Source organism: Microcebus murinus, chromosome 10 (genome assembly GCF_040939455.1).
Source record: "Microcebus murinus isolate Inina chromosome 10, M.murinus_Inina_mat1.0, whole genome shotgun sequence".
In the NCBI taxonomy this organism is placed as follows: Eukaryota; Metazoa; Chordata; class Mammalia; order Primates; family Cheirogaleidae; genus Microcebus; species Microcebus murinus.
Window position 1 is genome coordinate 28,423,992 of NC_134113.1, and position 19,727 is coordinate 28,443,718.

Sequence of the window (19,727 nt, forward strand, 5' to 3'; positions counted from 1 at the left end):
CTGCAGATGAACTTTCGGATCATGAACCATCTGTATGTTGGGGACTGCCTGTCTTTAAATTTATTTATTGAGTCATTTTTTTTTTCCTATCTCAAAATTTTTGCCTCACAGGATGTGTCTTAACATGTTGCACTGAGCTTTTTCTTTTCTTTTGTTCCTATTTTTTTCCTTTAAAAATGAATCCTCTAAAGATCTTGGCCACATGTCAATGCTGTATTCACAAGGATTAAGGATCAGCAGGGCTGCTGTGCGGCAATTCAGAAATTGACTGCATCCTGTGGATTGGCAGCACATAGCCTGCTATTGTGCAGGAGGCACTGGTGTTCCAGTAAAGGCATGTGAAATTTAGCAGCTGTCTTGTATTTGTCACTGGGGATGGGGTGGAGGCGGTTGGCTGTAATGTAGATCCATTTGGGAGTTTTACTTAAAAGTTTATTTTAAAGGATTCAACTGAAGGAGAACATGTTTCACCTATTCTTATTTTCTATAAACTGCAACAACTTTGTAATGAAAACACACATACAGATACACACACATACATATGCACATACATGCTTGTGCTGCAAACTTGCTCTACATGGTTAATGTCTCTGTTGCAAGGATTCTATTTATTAATAATTTCATATAAACTATCAAGCTACTCAGTGAGAACCCATGGAGGCCATCAGTCTGGTTATTTTTATTCATAATCTAGGTCTGTTGATGACACAGGAATAAATCATTTTGGAAAGAAGTGGGAGTGGATAACAAAGGTAGCAGTGAATCAATTGTGATGAGAGCAGAGAGTTTTTTTTTTTTTTTTCCTTAGTAGACACTCAGGCAGGTGGCTAATGCTGTTATATTCCCTCCTTATCTCATCCATAGTCTAACTATGATAACTACAATATTTAATATTATAGAATCAAGGAAACTTCAAGGCAAAAGTTAGCCCTGGAAATCAGCTAGATGAAGCTCCTATTTTACCACAAAGGAAACTGAGGTACAGAGAAAGGATGAAGGGATTAGAATGAGACAATGATAACATAAATGAGAACAAGACACTTGATTTCTAGTCTAGTGATAAGTTTATGGTTTTACAATATGTTTTTATCACACAGATGTAATATAATACCTTTCTCTACACCTGCTTGTGAGTCTTGGTTCTCTATATTCTTAAAATTGCAGAAGCACAGAAAACCAGCAGAGAGTACTTCTGAAGGTGGTTCTCTTATAGTCAGTCCCTTGATAGCCCTTACGTTGGATAGAAAAAGATGGTGACCCATGACATCATTCTCTAGTGTTCGGCCAACACTCTATGCAAAGTGAGGAAAGGCAGATGCTAAGAAAAGAGGGAAGTCAAAACCATAACCCTAACAGATAATCTAAGCCTACATTCTACTCTGGGTATCATATAGTTGAAAAGGTGTTTAGGAAGCATAACAATTTGGAAGCTTCTCTGTTTTAGGCTAATTCTCATGTACTTTAAAAAGGTGAACAGTCATTCTTAAGGAGAAGTATAATGTGAACAACTTTCATTTTAAGGTGTGCAGAGGAATAAATAGGCAAAGCTTCTAGGTGGAAGCAGTCGATGCCATTCCACACACTTACAGAGCACAAACTAATTTTAGCCATAAATAAAAAGATCATTGAGAATTATAAGCTCATCTTTTAAAACACATTTGTTCCTGAGAAGTATTTTTCTAGATCAAGCATTTTACTCTTTGGGGTAATTTTTAAAAATAGCCTAATCAACCTTAAATGAGAAAAAACATTCAGTATTCAAAGAAATACAATGCACACAATGCGCTCATTGTGAAGCTCCAGGGATTCCAAGATGAAGAAAGTACACCCCTTATCCTTATGGGACTCAGGATTTTCCTGTCCCATCTGTAGTATTATTTAGTTTTGATTTTTCTTTCACTCCAATTTATATCAACTCACCTTTTTTACTTAGTTTAATCCTGAACAATAATGCCTATAAATCACAGTTTCAAGTACACACTATATTTTTCCTGTCATACACAAAACTACACATAATTATTAACATAAAATACAACATTTATTGATGTCTCATCTAGAGCCACTCATATACCATTAATGTTATACAAACGCTGTTTAGGAAAACACCCTTTTAGAGGTACAGTCCCACAAAAAAGTACTACATTTCTTCTATTCCAAAACACAATTGAAAAAACACAATTTATAAAGAAACATCACATAAAGGAGCAAAACAAAGCATTACCACATCAATTAAACATATCAAATGTAAGATGTAAATTCAGATATTACTAAATTTTTCAAAATCTGCATGTTAGAACCAATGAGATAGAATAATGAATAAATTTATGGAGCAAGTATGGTGATACCTCAAAAGAAGAAACAAATTATTTCAAACACTGGCATTTCAATTTCAAGGGGAACAAGACAAAGAGAGTGATAACTTTGGAATGGGACATATGTGATGCAGGAGATAAGAATGAGGTCCCATAAAAAAAAAAGAAAAAAAAAAAAACTGTCCCAGGATGCTGGAAATGGGAAAGGAAGTTTTATGCAGGACTTTGTAGATCTGGATCCAAGTGCCAATGGTGGAAGTCATTCACTGTGTGATACTAACAACAGTCCTGGGGAATTGTTGAAGTTTGTTCTATAATTTATTCGACAGGGATTCGGAGGCTTCAGCTACAATATTTTCAGCAAAGGGAGAAAAATATTTTTTTTCTTGATCTTAAAATGAGGTTTTGGTTTTTTATAGTTGATTGTATTTCTTGTTTAAATGGTTAAAATATTTGTGTCAATGGTATAAAAGTTAAGTGGGGCAGTTAGGTTTAAATACAGTCCCAGATTATGAAATATCTAAATAAAAAAAATGGTCTAGAAATCACCCTAATATTCTACATCGGGGTCAAATCCTTATCTAAATTACTGTATCACACATTTAATATAAGAAGTCCCTGACTTACCATGGTGCGATTTAGGATTTTTCAACTTTAGGATGTATGCCCTTGGCGTGTTCCTTTACTTATTATGGAGAAATGCATCGTAAAATGGAAATATTGTAAGGAGGGGGCATGTTTTTCATTTACAGTATTTTTGATTTACAGTAGGTTTGCTGGTATGTGGCTCCATTGTAAATTGAGGATTATTTGTAGTAAGTTTTTGTTTTGTTGTTTTGTTTTTGGTTTTCCATTTTAAGATATTCTATTTGAAAAGTAATTTGGATGGTGAAAACAAGAAAATTCATTGTGTTTTCCCTAGCAGAAAATATTTGTAGTTTTTAAGATGGAAGACATTAGAAAAATCAAACTTTTTTTTTTTTTTTGAGGCAATGTCTCACTTTGTTGCTCAGGATAGAGTGAGTGCCATGGCGTCAGCCTAGCTCACAGCAACCTCAAACTCCTGGGCTCAAGTGATCCTCCTGCCTCAGCCTCCCAAGTAGCTGGGACTACAAGCATGCGCCACCATGCCCGGCTAATTTTTTCTATATATATATATATATATTAGTTGACCAATTAATTTCTTTCTATTTATAGTAGAGACGATCTTGCTCTTGCTCAGCTGGTTTTGAACTCCTGACCTTGAGCAATCTGCCCACCTCGACCTCCCAGAACGCTAGGATTACTGGCGTGAGCCACCACGCCCGGCCTTAAATTTACTTTTTGAGTACAAGTTAAGCACAACTAAATAAAACAGAAATTCAGAGATTCTAGCTGAAAGGACAGATTCTTATTAGTCTTCTTAAACTTGAACAAAGCCAATATTATACATTCCAAAGTCTAATAAGTGATTTAAAGCTTACATTTATTTTACAGAATTTTAAATTAGAATCATTCTTAAACTCATTTAGGAAAATACCTAGCAATCGTTTTGAAAGGAAAATGTGATATGCTGAAATTCCATAAGTATGTGGTCCATGATGCTGAAACATGTAACATAATTCTGACTTTCAATGGCTGTGCACTTCAATAGCCTTTCTGTCATTCATGGTACTGTCTAGTAAGATACTAATTTTGTGATTTTAAAGGCATTTGAAAACATTTGCTCATTTAATACTTGCCATAGGTGGCAGCAGTAGATTGATTTTTGTTAATCTGGACTATGTTTCCACAGCTATAATGCATACAAAACCAGCTGGGATAGAACATGACTAGTTGTTAGAAGGTCATCAAAGATATGCATTTATTAGAATCTTAAAGTATACATATAAAATATCAAGTGAACTGCAACTAATTTTGAAAGCTCCTCTTATAAAAATAATTTAAAAATAATCTTAACAAAGTCAACAAATTATAGAAAGGAAATTATTTAGAAGGTTATTGAATGATGATTTTTTTAAAACAAATTGCTTTTTTCTCTAAGAAAGATAAATCTAAGGCTGAAGTCCTAGAATTATAAAATAGACCATTAAATAAACATTTAGACCTCAACTACCTGGGTATTAAATATAAATAATCAAAATTTAAATAATTCTTATTTATATTTTAATCAAATTAGTGGCAAAGATGATTATTTGGTTAGTTTTCAGTCAACTTGGCCTTCACTTTTATTGTGCATATAATGACTACCTTAGTTTTGGGATGATGACATTGATTTTGCACATTTTACAGTCATAAAAGACTCCCACCCTCCATTGCATCCATGTCCACTGATGCATTTTTTTTCCTTCTGGTTTGTGATCTGTTATTTTCTTCTTCATCTGTGGCATGGAATAATGGATTATATCTCTCACATGTATTTACATCATTTTGGCTGATTTTCACTCATATGCAAAAGGCAATATAAATGGAGCTAAATAGAGCTCTAAAGCAATAAGCTGCTGACAGCATGTAGTCAGAAGAATTTGTATGCAAGACAGTTTCATTTATACCCATCAATTTTCAGTGCAAACAGGAATATGCAACCCAGTTAACTGTACTATGAATATTCATGCTAGATTGTCTGTATTTAGATTCCCAAGAACTATGAGCATATTTTCACATAATGTTGCGTTAACATATGTTTGTTTATATAATTTTGTTTTTCTTTGAATAAAAATAAATAAGTGAATCCATTACAAGGTTTGCAAGATGGGGCCAGTAATGGGGTCTTAGCAGAGGATCTATAATTCTCAAACCTGGCTAATGTTCAGAAACATCCTCAAAGCCCTTAAAAACTAGGACTCCCCCTCGCCCCCACCAGGGAAGATCTACAAGATGGTAGCAATTATTCTTTTCTGTTCTAACTATCGCTTGCTAGTATGTGTAAGGTAGCCGCCACGTCCTAATGAAGATATACTAGGTTCCATTTCTCTCATCAGCAAGACTGGTTCCAGGTTGTCAGAATCTCACCATCTTTGTTGATCTAAGTCATGTTGTTAGTGGACTATGTGGATTAGAAAACAGAGTAAATTAGCTGTAAACAAAGATTTTCATACTAATGTTCTGGATTCAGTATGATCTCCAGGTGCTTTTCTCAACCTAAAGGATAAACCACCATAATGCTCAGATTAAATTTGCTGTTGGCCAGAGGCATGGGTACTCCTAAGAGCTGAGTGACTCAGATTTACAATAGCATTTAAAAAATGAATTACTTAGTGATAAATTAACAAAATATTTATAATACATGTATGCTTAAAACTATAAAATATTGATAAGAGAAAGTAAATAACAACTAAATAAACTGAGATATGTTAATGTATTTGAAGAATCAACATTGTTAAGGAGTCAGGTCCATCCAAATTGATCTCCAAATCCTCATAAATATCCCAGATTTTTGTAGAAATTGACTTGATGAATCTAGGAAAACAAAGGAACTAGAATTGTCAATGATTTTTAAAAGAACAACATGAGAGAACTCACAGTATATGATTTTACAATATACTATGAAGTATAGCAATCAAGACAATATTGTATTTGTGTGAGAATAAACATATGGATCAATGGAACAGAATAGTTCACCCAGAAATAAACCCGTATGCAATATAGTCAATTTATTTTACAATAAAGATGACTAGATAAATCAATGGAGAAAGAATAGTCTTTTCAAAAATGATGCTGGAACAATTGGATATTTACACACCAAAAGAAAAAAAAAGGTAACTTAAAATCACAGACCTACAACCTAATGCAATGAAACTTCTAGGAGAAAACATAAGAAAAATTCCTGGTAACACTAGTTAAGCAAAAATTTCTTAGATAAAACTTAGAAGTCATGAACCACAAAAAAAAAAAATTTGATAAATTTACTTCTCAAAATTTTAAAAAGTATCATCTCCTTGCAAGACACTGTTAAGAAAATAAAATCTAAGTCAAATACTGATTCAAAATATTTGCAAAACATATCTGATAAAAGATTTGTATGTATGATACATAAAAACTCTTATAACTCTTATACTCAGAAAAACATCTCAATTTAAAAAATGGAAAAAAGATTTGAAAAGTCATTGCAGCAAAGGTGACATACTCATGTTATAGAAGCTCATGAAAACATGCCCCCCCCCGAGTCAGTTAATCATTAAATAAATGCATGTTAAAACCAAAGTTAGATACCACTACATACCTACTGGAATGGTTAAAATAAAAAACAAAAACAAAAACAAAAACAGACAATACAAATGCTGGTGAATATGAGGAGTAACTGGAACTCTCCTACATTAGAGTGGGAATCCAAAATGGTGCAAGTACTTTGGAAAACAGTTTGGCAGTTTTTTGGGTTTTTTTTTTTTTTTAATTAAACATACACATACCAAATACTCTTGCAATCCACTTCCAGCTAATTTTTAAACAGAAAGATAATGCATGGCCACACAAATATCTGTGTGTGAATATTTATTGCATCTTTACTCAGAATATCCTAAAGCTAGAAATAACCCAAATGTTCATCAACTGAGAAACAGTTGAGATGAATTGTGCTCAATACATATTGTGGATTACTACTCAGCAATAAAAAAGAACAGACTACTACCATAAACAATGATACAGATGAATTTCCAAAGCATTATGCTGAGTTAATGAAGTCAGACTCAAGAGGCTTCATTCTTTATGTATCTGGAAAAAATAAAACGATTGGTACCAAAATCAGATCAGTGGTTTCCAGGGGATGGGGATGGAAGCAAAGGGTTGATGACAAAGGACCATGAGAGGATTTGGAGAGGGAGGTGACAAAAATATCCTGTATCTTGATTGTTGTGGTAGTTAGATGATCATGTATATTTGTCAAAAGTAATTGGAGGAAGGCCAGGCAGGGTGGCTCACGCCTGTAATCCTAGCACTCTGGGAGGCAGAGGCGGGCGGATTGCTTGAGGTAAGGAGTTCAAAACTAGCCTGAGCAAGAGCAAGAGACCATCTACACTATAAATAGAAAGAAATTAATTGCCCAACTAATATATATAGAAAAAATTAGCCGGGCATGGTGGTGCATGCCTGTAGTCCCAGCTATTCAGGAGGCTGAGGCAGTAGGATCGCTTGAGCCCAGGAATTTGAGGTTGCTGTGAGCTAGGCTGATGCCACGACACTCATTCTAGCCTGGGGAACAAAGAAGACTCTGTCTCAAAAAAAAAAAAAAAGTAATTGGAGGGGATGCCAAAAAAGATAAATTATTATACATTTTGATTTATGTAAATTTTATCTCAATAAACTTGACCTAAAAACAAAAACAGTAACCCAGAGAAGAAAAAGTGTGAATTATTATGGAACTAAATTCCTAACAGACACAGTTTTAATTTCTCTACTGTTAACTGATGCATTCAAAGAGGCTACCAGCAAGAATATAAAGCTGCAACAGAGTTGGGAATTAGAGGTGATTCCAATGTGATATCATAGCACAAAATCTAGCCCAGTTTTGAACACAACTTCATCTGGAGTACTATAGTGAGCACAGAGTTGTTAAACTGCATTGTAGAACAATTCACATATAGCTGTGAAACTCAATGACTCCTATTCCTGGAATCACCCCATCAGTTCTGCTGCTTCTCTGATCTTCTGACCATCCTACATTAAAATGAAATATAGAGGCATAGTAACAAGAATATGGAATCTTGAAAAACCTTATCTGTTGTGTGAATTGAAGTTGAGTTCCTCACCATTTCTAGACCCAGATCGAGTATTTAAATCCACCTCACAAAGTTGTCTAATGAGTAGGACAACACATGAGGAAGCACTTTGTAAGCCACGCAGCCCTATTCAAATGCCATTATCAGCGGTAGTGTGAAAGCTGCCCTTACAGAGCCCTGAAAGTTTTCTACTGTGCTTTACATTAGTCATAAACTGATCATTGTGTCAGTTTTCAATAGATTTAAGATGATGAAAAGAATCTGGTGAATAATAAAAATGAGTCAAGAAATGGAGAAGAGGCACTAGGAAGCAAGGTTAAAGTGGTAGGAGGGAGTTAAATCTGAAAGAAAAACAAATTATCGGAATTGGTTACATCACTGTTTTCACATGAAGAATGGAAGTCAGTTATTAGTCATCAGAGTCATAAACAAAATGGAATAGGCACACGTTGACAAATTATAACAAACACAGTAGAGCATAAAAACTTGAATATAATGGCAATTACATCCTGGAACAGTCTTCAAGAGGAAGTTTTGCTGGAGGTAGGTTAGAAAGCCATCAGGAAAATGATTTAGAATTCATATACACAGTGAGTGGGTGGGCCAGGTCTCTTGCTGAGGTGGCATCTACCTGTCTGCTTTGACAGTGAACACATATATCATGTTTCCCCGAAAATAAGACAGAGTCTTATATTTATTTTTCCTCAAGAAAACATTCTAGGGCTTATTTGCAGGGATGTCTTATTTTCCCCTCAAAGCCTCAGCTTGCAGCACACACAGGATGGCAGGATCTGACAGGGGGAGCTGACCTTGTTGGTAGGGCTGCCCGCACCTTTCCGGTCACCTCTGGGATAGTAGCTGTCAGGATGGGGCAGATGAGAAGGGCTGGTCATCTTCTTTACCGCTCCGCGGCAAAATGTGTGGGTTGTGCAGATACGCTATGTAGACACGCCCATCACTGGGTCTTATTTTCGGGGTAGGACTTATATTGTGCAAATGCTTAGAAATCCTGCTAGGGCTTACTTTATGGGTAGGTCTTATTTTCAAGGAAACACGGTATTAGTGCTTATGTGCTAACTATGCAAGGTCATCTGAGAGCTCAAGTTTGGCCTCATTTTCAGGGTTGCTTCTCCTAGTCTTGTCTGTGAACTAGTTCTATCAAAATCACTTTGGTTTCTTGCTAAAAAGAGCAGGTTTCTGGATACCAAAGCACTGTTGCTACTCAGTCAGATTCCCAGAGAGATGGGCAGAAAATTTAAATTTAATAAATACACAAAGTGATTTTGATACACAATAAAGATTGATAACTGCTATTTTAAAAAGATGATCAAATCAATTTATCACTGTTCTATTCCTATAAAATTATATGTGTTACATTTTAATCATATTCCCCAGATAACTGACATCTGAATTCCCTATCTCCTATCTGGTTTAGTTAGCCCCCATAATATTTAATTGGTAATTAATATTTTAACCATCTTTATGGGCCATTAGTAAAAGTTACTTATTTGCCATTTGGTTCTTTAATTGTCCAGCTGTAAGGGAGCAAACTCCCCCCGACCAGGCATACATACACTTTTCTATGCATTTCTTGTCTGATTAGCTTTTTTAAAGGAAGTAGGGAAAATGGTGTTAGTAAAAATAAATATGTAAAAACTGTATGAAAAAACTTTAATAAGACATATAGTTTCTTTAGTTTTATTTTTTAAAAGTAAGACTATCAATGGAACACAGGATTCTTAGAGCAGTGAAAATATTCTGTATGATACCATAATGGTGGATACATGTCATTATACAGTTGTCCAAACCCACAAACAAATATACTACGCAAAGGGTGAACCCTAATGAAAACTATGGACTTTAGTTAATTATAATATATTAGTATCTGCTCATCAATAATAACAAGTGTTCCACACCAATCAAGATAATAATAATAGAAAAATCTATGTGAGGAGAGAGAAGAGATACATGAGAACCCTCTGTACTTTCCATTTTTCTGTAAATCTAAATGTCTCTAAAAAAGTCTATTAAATAAAGTTTATTATACATTAAATCTATTTTTAAAAGAAAGATTTTATTGATATTTCACATTATGTGATGCTATGACAATTTATACCACGAAATGTCACTTATTTAAAATGTACTTGATTTATTACTAGAAAATATGTCTATTACACTTCTAAAGTCATGCAGAACTTATGAAACCTACAAATATAGTGCAATACGAGGTGCCTATATTACATATTGCAATTACATTTCCTTCAAAAATAAACTTGTGATTAAATATTTTTTAAAAAATTGATAATTGCTAATATAATTTTAAGAATGTAAATTGCAAAAATAATTGCAATGAAAAACTAGTAGACCTACTAGTTTATGACAAAGAAGAATGACTCTTATTTTAAGATAAAATATACTATCTTGCTTAAAATTTTTCTCTGCATTAACACACAATTATTTCATATTAAAAAGACAAGAATTATAAAGTAAAATCTGGCTGAAATAATTACAGTTGACCCTTGAGCAACACGAGGGTTGGGAACACTGACCTCCATGTAGTCAAAAATTTATGTATAACTTTTGATTCCCCCAAAATTTAACTACTCATAGCCTACTCTTGACCTGAAGCCTTTGGTAACATAAAAAGTCAATTAACACGTATTATGCATATTATATATTATATGCTGTGTTCTTACAATAAATTAAGCTAGAGAATAGAAACTATTATTAAGAAAATTATAAGGAAGAGAAAAATTCATTGAGTGGAAGTGAATCATCATAGAAATCTTTATCCTCATCGTCTTCACTTTGAATAAGCAGAAGAGGAAGAGGAGGAAGTGGAGGGATTGGTCTTGCTGTCTCAGATGTAGCAGAGGTGGAAGAAAACTCACATATAAGTGAACCCATTAAGTTCAGGCTTGTTGTTGTTCAAAGGTCATCAGCACTTCAGGTTTAAATGAATGTGTATTTCTAGAAGAGATAAAGCTATTAAGCTAAAGGGAATGAGACCGCCCTCTTCTCTGACTGGGTCTTATGAGAAAATAAGGCTTGATATATTTTTACTTTTGGTTCAATATCTTTGGGGAAAAGGGACCAGTGAATATGGTGGTCAATGTAAGGCAAGATATAAACATTGAGCCCTGGTGACAGACCAGTGCTGTTGTTTTTACATTCTGTCTCTGATTGTACTCTGAGATCTATTCTTTAACATCTAGGTCAGGCTTTTGTGGAAGGGTTCACCTGACTCAGTTTATATTAGTTGTTTTACTGTTTTGTTCTATTGTTGCACCCACACATAGAAGATTATTTTGTGCCACTTCAAATCCCTGCCTTCATGGAGCTTATTTCCTTCTGGGAGAAGACTGGCATAAAATTAAAACCATGATGGTGAGAAGATAGAGACCAATTAATATAGTTAAATGTCAGTAAGTGCAATGGAATAAAGACCAGAGATAGGTAATGTATATAAGGAGGTGTTCAGTTTTTAAAGAGGACAGATAATGCCATATTAAAGTGTGGCATTTCAGTAAAAAACATGAAGGTCATGAAGGAGCAAGCCCTGTGGATCTATGGGGTGAGATTATTCCAGATTGAGGAAAGATCAGATACAATGACCCTCAAGGCTGTGATATTATGGGTACATTATAGAAAGAGCTAGAGTATAGTGAGTCAGGAGCAGACTTGTAGGACATGAGGAAGAAGGGTAGTGAGGCAGGGAGATTTATTGAGGGGGCAGGTAGTTTGCAGCAGAGTTGCCAACATAAGTATGGGTATTTAGTCCTATACATCTTTAATTCTTTCGGCAACTGGGACACTTGCTTGTAAAGAATAAGCATTCAATACAAATTCATATTTTATGACAAGAAATAATAGATCCAGAGCAGTAATATAGCAGATGTTAACTAAAAAGAGGAATTTAAATTAATCTTAAATCTGTGGATCTCAATTTTATCTCTGGTGCAGAGTGAGATATTATGAAATCACGAAGGACTTGATGACCTTCAAAACTAGTCCTAAGATAAACGCCAATCATATAGCAGCATGTCCCAGTGATTAATATAAAAAATATTGTTATTAATGATAAAATAATATGCATAAAAATGAAAGTTTAAAATAATACATAAAATCCTTTTCTCTAATTTCAGGAATATGTAAATAATCTATTAAAGATTTTGGTTACTGAGACTTGGCTATAACCTTCTCCTCTGAATTCAACTGCCCGTTTTAAATCATCATTTTTGAATTTCTATATACTGTTTAATTGGACTCTTAATTTACAATTAAGATTTTGTGGGATGGATCATGCCCTATATGTTAGTTTTCCAAGCTGAATAAAAGCTTGCCCCAAAACATAGTGGCTGAAAATAGCAAATATTTATTATTTCAGAGTATATGTCTATCAAGAATATGGGTTTGGCTTAGTTATGTGCCTCTGGCTCAGCTTAAGTTTTCTCACAGCTCAGGGTAGGTGGCTGAGGCTGTGATCATCAGTCATTAAAAGCTTCGACTGTGGGAGGCTGGGGAGCTAAATTCACTCACAGGGCTGTTGTCAGGCTTCAAGATAGGTCCTCACTGATTGATCATAGGCATCAGTTCCTTGCCAACCTGTTCTTTCCATAGGGAAGATTACAACAGGGCAGCTGACTTTCCCCACAGAAAGGACTCTGAGAAAAAGTGAGCAAGAGATGGTGCCCAAGATGGCAGACAGACTCCTTTTGTAATTTAATCTTAGAAGTGACATCCCATTGTTTCTACACTGTTCTGCTTGTTAGAAGCTAGTCACTAGATTCAACTCAGAAAGGAATTACCTAAGGTCAGGAATCCCAGGAAGCAGAAATGCTGCCTACCACAATCTGGGCATCTCACCTATTACAAAGCAATAAACTAAAGGAAGCCCTCTTTTAAAACTAATGATGTCTCATAGAAGAATGAAACATTTTTCTCAGAATTTAATCTCACAATTTAATTTTAGGAAAACGTACATATTTCTTCAAAAGGGTTTCATATTATTTTGTATAACAGCGGCATGAATGTGTTCTGGCATGCCTTCCGGGTGTTAACTTGGATGTAAAGTAAGCAAAATTAGGTGATACTTATTTTTTAAAAGATTATACTAACAGGTTTTTGCTCTTCCTAACTGAATAGTATGATTTGAAATGCTCTAGTATATTTGTTCTTCTCTTAGGTTTATTTTATTCTTAAATTTTCTAACATTTGTAAAGCCTTCACAAATATCATTGGCATTTACTTTGAGATTCTTTAGAATTCCTGGAAAATAGACTTTATGATTTTTTATTTCACATGAGAAGTAAGATCTGTACAGAAAAATGATCCAGTGATTTTAAAATTAGAATTAGCTTGTAAGTATATTTTCAAATAACAAACTTCTCAATTTGTTAGATAATGAAAAAAGTCACAAGGCAGGAATATTTCTTTTTCTGATTTGTTCTCTTGCTTCAATATTTACTTTCTAACCCACATGACTGAGAAGAAAGAATACAAGCTAAGAAGTAAAAAGTAAGAAATGAATAAATTCTGATTTTATACCTATTTACAATGTGATAAATAGGCAATAACTCTGATTACCTTATATGAACCTGAGATAGACATAGTTTACAAAGTTGTGAAGACTGAGTGACATAAGGCATTATTACATGCTTTGTAAATTGCCAAGTAACATAGAAATATTACTATTAGGAAACAGAAAAGATATAAAAATAGAAATAAACAATGCTCCCCAATGCCATGATCTTTTACTTAATAAAGTAGGATTTCTGAGTTGACTATTGCCCATTTCTAACATTTATTGAATACTTACTCTGGATCAGCTTCTGTGAAAAGCACATGAATACAAAAATAAAACACACACATATCTTGTCTTCATGGTACTGAAAGTTTATTTATGAAAACTGTAGTACACCTAGATATTTAATAAAATTAGACAAACGTTTCAACCAGATTCTCCAATTAACTCTTTAATTAATAATTGCAACTGAATCTTGTTATAAACCAATATAACCCCTTCCCACATCAATTCTGAGGGTTCTTAATGTCTAAAAAAGATTATCTTAAAATTGCATCATTATGTAGGTTTCACTTTCAGATGTAATAAATCCTTTCCAATGCAGCAATGATTTTATTAGAAAATATTTAGGAATTCTTTGTAGACATATATTATTTATGGTAATATACGTAGATACTGAGGATGATGAAAATTTAAAAATCATTGTTTGTTAGGAAAAGTATTTCTTCCCAATTGTGCTAACAAAAGACAATGTTTCTTTACTCATTAAACACCAAAGTTTTCTAATTGGTTAAGTACTTCCTCAAAAGAAAAATATTTTAATCATTTACTTATATATTAATAATAGCAATATATCCATTATAACACTTGATCTTCAAATCAATTTGCCTTAGTCAGCTTTGGCTGAGGTAAGAAACAACCAACTAAATCAAAGTGGTTTACAAAAACAAATATTTATTTCTTTCTAAAGTTGCATGAAGCCTGCAGTTTGTCTGTGGCTCTGATGTAGGTCTATGGCTTGACTAAATGTCTGCCTCTCTAGATGTTCCATTCTGTGATCCAGGCTAAAGGAACAACCTTTACCTGGAATATTCTATTCTGGTAGCAGAGAGAAGAAACACAGGACAGACCAAGCTGAAATAGCCCCTTTGCATTAAAGCTTTTATTCATACATAGCATGTAGTCATATTCATGCATAGGACATTGATCAAAGTTAAGTCCCATAGACAAGGCTGATACTATTTAAATGGGAAAAGGGGAATATATTTTCACAAAATTAAAATACATGACAGAACCCTATGAATGGATAGAGTGGAAATTATATCTTAATTTTAAAGAGACACCAATTGAAATATACATTTTAAGGGTCATGACAGCATAGTAGTTGAGAACATGAAATATGGGTCATATAGATCTGAGTCTGAATCTTAGCACTACCATTTGCTGTTTGCCTATAAAATGGGAGCAATAATCCATATTTAAGAACAGGTATTAATATTTAATCAGATAGAGTCCATGAAGAGCCCAGCAGTGTTTTGAATATAACAATCACCTAATAAATGCCACCTCTAACTCACATCAAGATAAACTTCCTATGTCACTTAGTGAGTGAATGGGAAAAGAAGTAATGAAACTCCAAACTGGTTTTAGTCTTGTGTTATTTCAGAATGCTTATTTCTCTTCATATTAAATGGCCTTGCTTGGGTAATATTTTACTTTTAAGTCAAAACCTGATTGGTACTACATGGGGATGTCAAAAACATTATGCAGAATGGTTCCAAGAAGTCTGAGAAATTTGTACTGGTATATGTCTGCATTACTATTCATAAATTATGGATAAAAATCATATACCCTGCAACAGCAAGAATCACTTGAAAATTACTATATATTCTTTGTTTATAAGTAAACTGGTTTAAAAATAAATAAATCACTTGACAGCTTTTCTTCTCTTTTACTAACTAGGAGACATTTTATTAGTATTCTAATCAATTTCCTTGAGACTTGCACTAGCACATAAACTATCTTAGTTCATTTTCTGCTACTGTAACAGAATGCCACAGACTGGGTAATTTATAAAGAAAAGAAAGTTATGTAGCTCATTGTTCTGAGGCTGGGAAGTTCAAGAGCATGGTACTGGCTTCTGGGGAGGGGCTTCATGCTGTCATACATGGTGGAAAAGTGGAAGGGCAAAGAGTTACCAGGGAAAAAGAGCTCCCTAACTATCTGAGTCCTGAAATAATGGCATTAATCCATTTATGAAGGTAAAATGCCCAGGACCTAATCACTTCTTATGGACCCCAACCCCCAAGACCATTACCTTGGCAATTACATTTCAACACATGAAATTTCGGGGACCACATTCAAACCACAGCAATATTTTACTTGTTGAATTTAAACATTTCGTACATTTGTCCTTTATGTTGACTTTCATTAAATGAATGAAATTGCATTGAAAAAAAAAAGTGTCTTAAATAATCTCATTACGTTTCTCACCAATGATTTTATATTAATAGTATTAATTAGACAAATCAGTTACCTGGTGTCAATTTTTTTTTTTAATATAACAGTGACCTAAAATATTGGTTTTCCTGTGAACCCAATAGCAGAGGCCAAAGCAAGGCTAAAATTAAAACAAAACCCAACAAATTGTTAGAAAACATAGTATGAATAATGTTTTTTTGGATTAAATAGCTTTATTATGTTATAAAAAATATTTTGGAAATATATATTCTTTCTGGTTTACAATGAATATCTGAAATGCCAAGGGAATTGAATAAAGAATAGCATCATGTGGAGCTCTTTATTTTTCAGTTAAATGGAAATAATTTACTAATGTGATAATGGCTCATCATTTTCTTTCTTTGCATTCCTGCCATCAAAATGTCAGTATTTGTATAAACAATTAAAATGAAGCACACCTTGGACTAGTTGCTGTAGAGAACTAAAAAGAAATCAAAAACACTGCTTGGCTTCATATAAGACAACTGATGACCAAACAAGCCATTAAAAAAAAATTAAACAAACAAAAAACAGATGACATAATGCAATGGCTAAATCTATTGTTTCTGACAAAAAAAGTTGATACTCTGATCAGGTTGATCAAAAAATATTTCCAATTTAATTATTTATATCATTGCCTCTTTCCATATTGCAAAACCCAAATATTTTAACAATTCTTCATAACACACCCATGGAATTCAATCACTTTCAGAAATAGCTGCTGAAAATAAACATTCTAATGCAATTATAGAAGAAGGCATCCTCTATTCTCAACATTGTTTCAGTGATATGACAAGTAAAGACATTGGCAAACATCATTTAATGACAAAAAGTAATATAAATTATTTTACGCTTTAAGGGACTTAGGAACCAAGTTGATTGGTTTAGATAATTCTCCCTCAGGTCTTTTGAAACATTAAAATATAATGAGTCTAAGAGTAACAATGGATACAACTGACTTGATTACATATAAGTGGTATCGCCATGTATTTTGGATTCTGGAAAATAATACGTACCAGAAAAGCTGAGAGCAGAAGAAATTGGCTACCAGAATCACAGAGAATTCATAAACTGGTTACTCTTGGATAATGTGATTAAGTTTGATGCTAGCATATGTAATAGAGAAGAGAAATAAAGACAAGAGATCGTGATCTTTTGATTGGAGTCCAAGAATTAGGTTTTTGCTCTTCATTATAACCGAATGTAGCTCATGAAAATGTTCATGAAGCCAAACGTCAAAGTAGGTCAGTGTTCAGGTTAAATGATACAACTGAATTAATATACCCAATAGTTTGTTCAGATGTGTCAATTTTAAGGAAAGGACCAGCAGCCTTCTTTTCAGGAAACTTAGAGGAGAAAATAATAATACATATAGATAAAATTTAATCTTGTGAAAATGTCTTTCTGCATTACCCCTCCACCTAATTTTTCATTTTCTATTCTAATAGTATAAATAATTATGTTAATTTGGTAAGTTATAGATTAAATAAATTTTCTTTATTATTATTGTAATGTTGAATTTGACAATAAAATGATTGGTTTCTAGGTAACACAGAGTAATTTCTTCTTAATTTCTTAATACACAGTAATTGCTACTTAATTTCTTGAGTTCTTAAGACATGTTATTCCAAGAGACCTTATCTTCTCAAGCTCTCTCCTTGAACCTGTTATTCCTCCTACTTCATAAAAAAATAGAGACCATCAGATGAATAGTCTAAGCTGTTTACTCCCGCGATTTATAAATGTTTCTATATTTCAAAAAATCTTTACCTTTTTTGTTCAACTTCAAATGAAGTGGTTTTACTTTTGTCCAAAGCCATTCCATGCATTTGTTTTTTTAACTTCATTCTTCTCCTATCATTGCAAATTTTCATCTTGTTTTCTTTTGCTTTATCAATTATTTCTTCATTCTCTCTTTAATCTCTTCATCCTCTCTTTTCCTAACACCTCTTATCCCTCAGACTATAACCATGAACTAAGTAAAGACAATTAAGCCAAAACCAAAATCATCTGACCAGATAGAACTGTTTCCAAAGACCTCCATATTATAAAACTCAATAGTTTTATTTATTTATTTATTTTTGCCTTTAACTTATTATACCTCTTGCCTGTTAATCTATATCAATATATTCTACTGCCTTGGCTTTTCATTACAACTCTTTCTTATCTTCTTTACAGCTTTCTGGTTAGTATTTCTATTTATTTCTTCCAATATTTCACTTTCTCTGTCCCTAAAATTTGGAATTTCCTAAGATTCTGTCTATAGCTCATTGCAATTCTCACTTACATATTCATTTTGGGTGAACCTATAGTTTTATATTGTTTTAACCATGCATTTTTGTTTTATCTTAAGTGTCTGAAAACATAGAGGTTAATAATCATGGATTTGGAAGTTAGAATGATTATGAATTAAGTTCTACCTCTTCTATGTACAAGCTTCTCAACTCCTCCTCTATCCCAGCTTTAAATGTATATTCCTTTTCAGGATCTGCCTCTGTCCTTCTGAGTTTAATTAATATTGTTATTATATGTTATGGTCTCTCTTCAATCCCATTAGAGTTTGAGAGTATGTATGGGGAGACACAGGAACTTAATTCTGTTAGTCTGTGTATCTTCAGTAAATAGCACAATGGCTAGAACATGATTGTGTGAAGCCTGTAATATTAACAATGGCTTTTTGATGATTTAATCTTTAAATCAGTAGCCTTTAAAAGACTGTACTCAAGGTAAATTATTGAGGCACTGGTGGAAAATATAAGCAGTTCTATTTATATTCAGATATATTATTTAATGTAAAATGGAAGAAATAAATATTACTAATGTTTTACATTCATATCAATAGTAGTGTGAGTATCTAATTTGTGGTTACAAAATACACATATATTTATTGTGGGTTCACAAAGCTGCTGCTAGCCAACATGGCACCTTTGTGTAAATTACAAATAAGTTTCCTTTACTCCAGGTAGTCACAACTGCACACCAAGGCATATAATTTGGCAAGCAGGACACTCAGTGTGTATCTGCCTTGGTTTCCTCTTTCAGCATATGCTATGGTGTGAGATACAATCAGTACACATTTATCATGTGTCCCTGAATCTTCAAAAATATTTTGTTGATGGATTGAACAATTATGTTCTAGCCTTGAGCAAATAGTAACAATCTTCAAAGTAATTCTCAATTATAATTTTATAGTTTAAAGTCATCAGGACTGACGATTATGTCTAGATAAAGATGACTTGGTACTTTACCTGTAAATAAACAGATATGTAGAAATAGGTTTTCTTAATGAATAAGAACCTATTTAGAACTAACATAATTGCTTAAATTCAATGGGCTTAACTTATGCATAAAATAAAATGCTACTAGGTGATAATTCATATTTATTAAGGACTTATTATAAACTAAGCACTCTTCGAGGTGTTTTACATGAAGTAATTTTTACCTCACAATAAGGTAGGTTATTCTATTGACATACTTTTCCACATATGTAGAGGATGGAAATGAGGCACCTAACTTGCCGCAGGTCACATGCTTAATAAAAGACAGAAAAATTCTATAGCTATTTAAAGGACAATTTAAGAAGTTGACTTGATTCATCTTTATGGTATTAAAAAGCTGATTTAAGAAATATAGCCCAGTAAAATCATGCTTGAGCTACCACAAAAGACAATTACTTTATTATCTGGTAGTTCATTCATT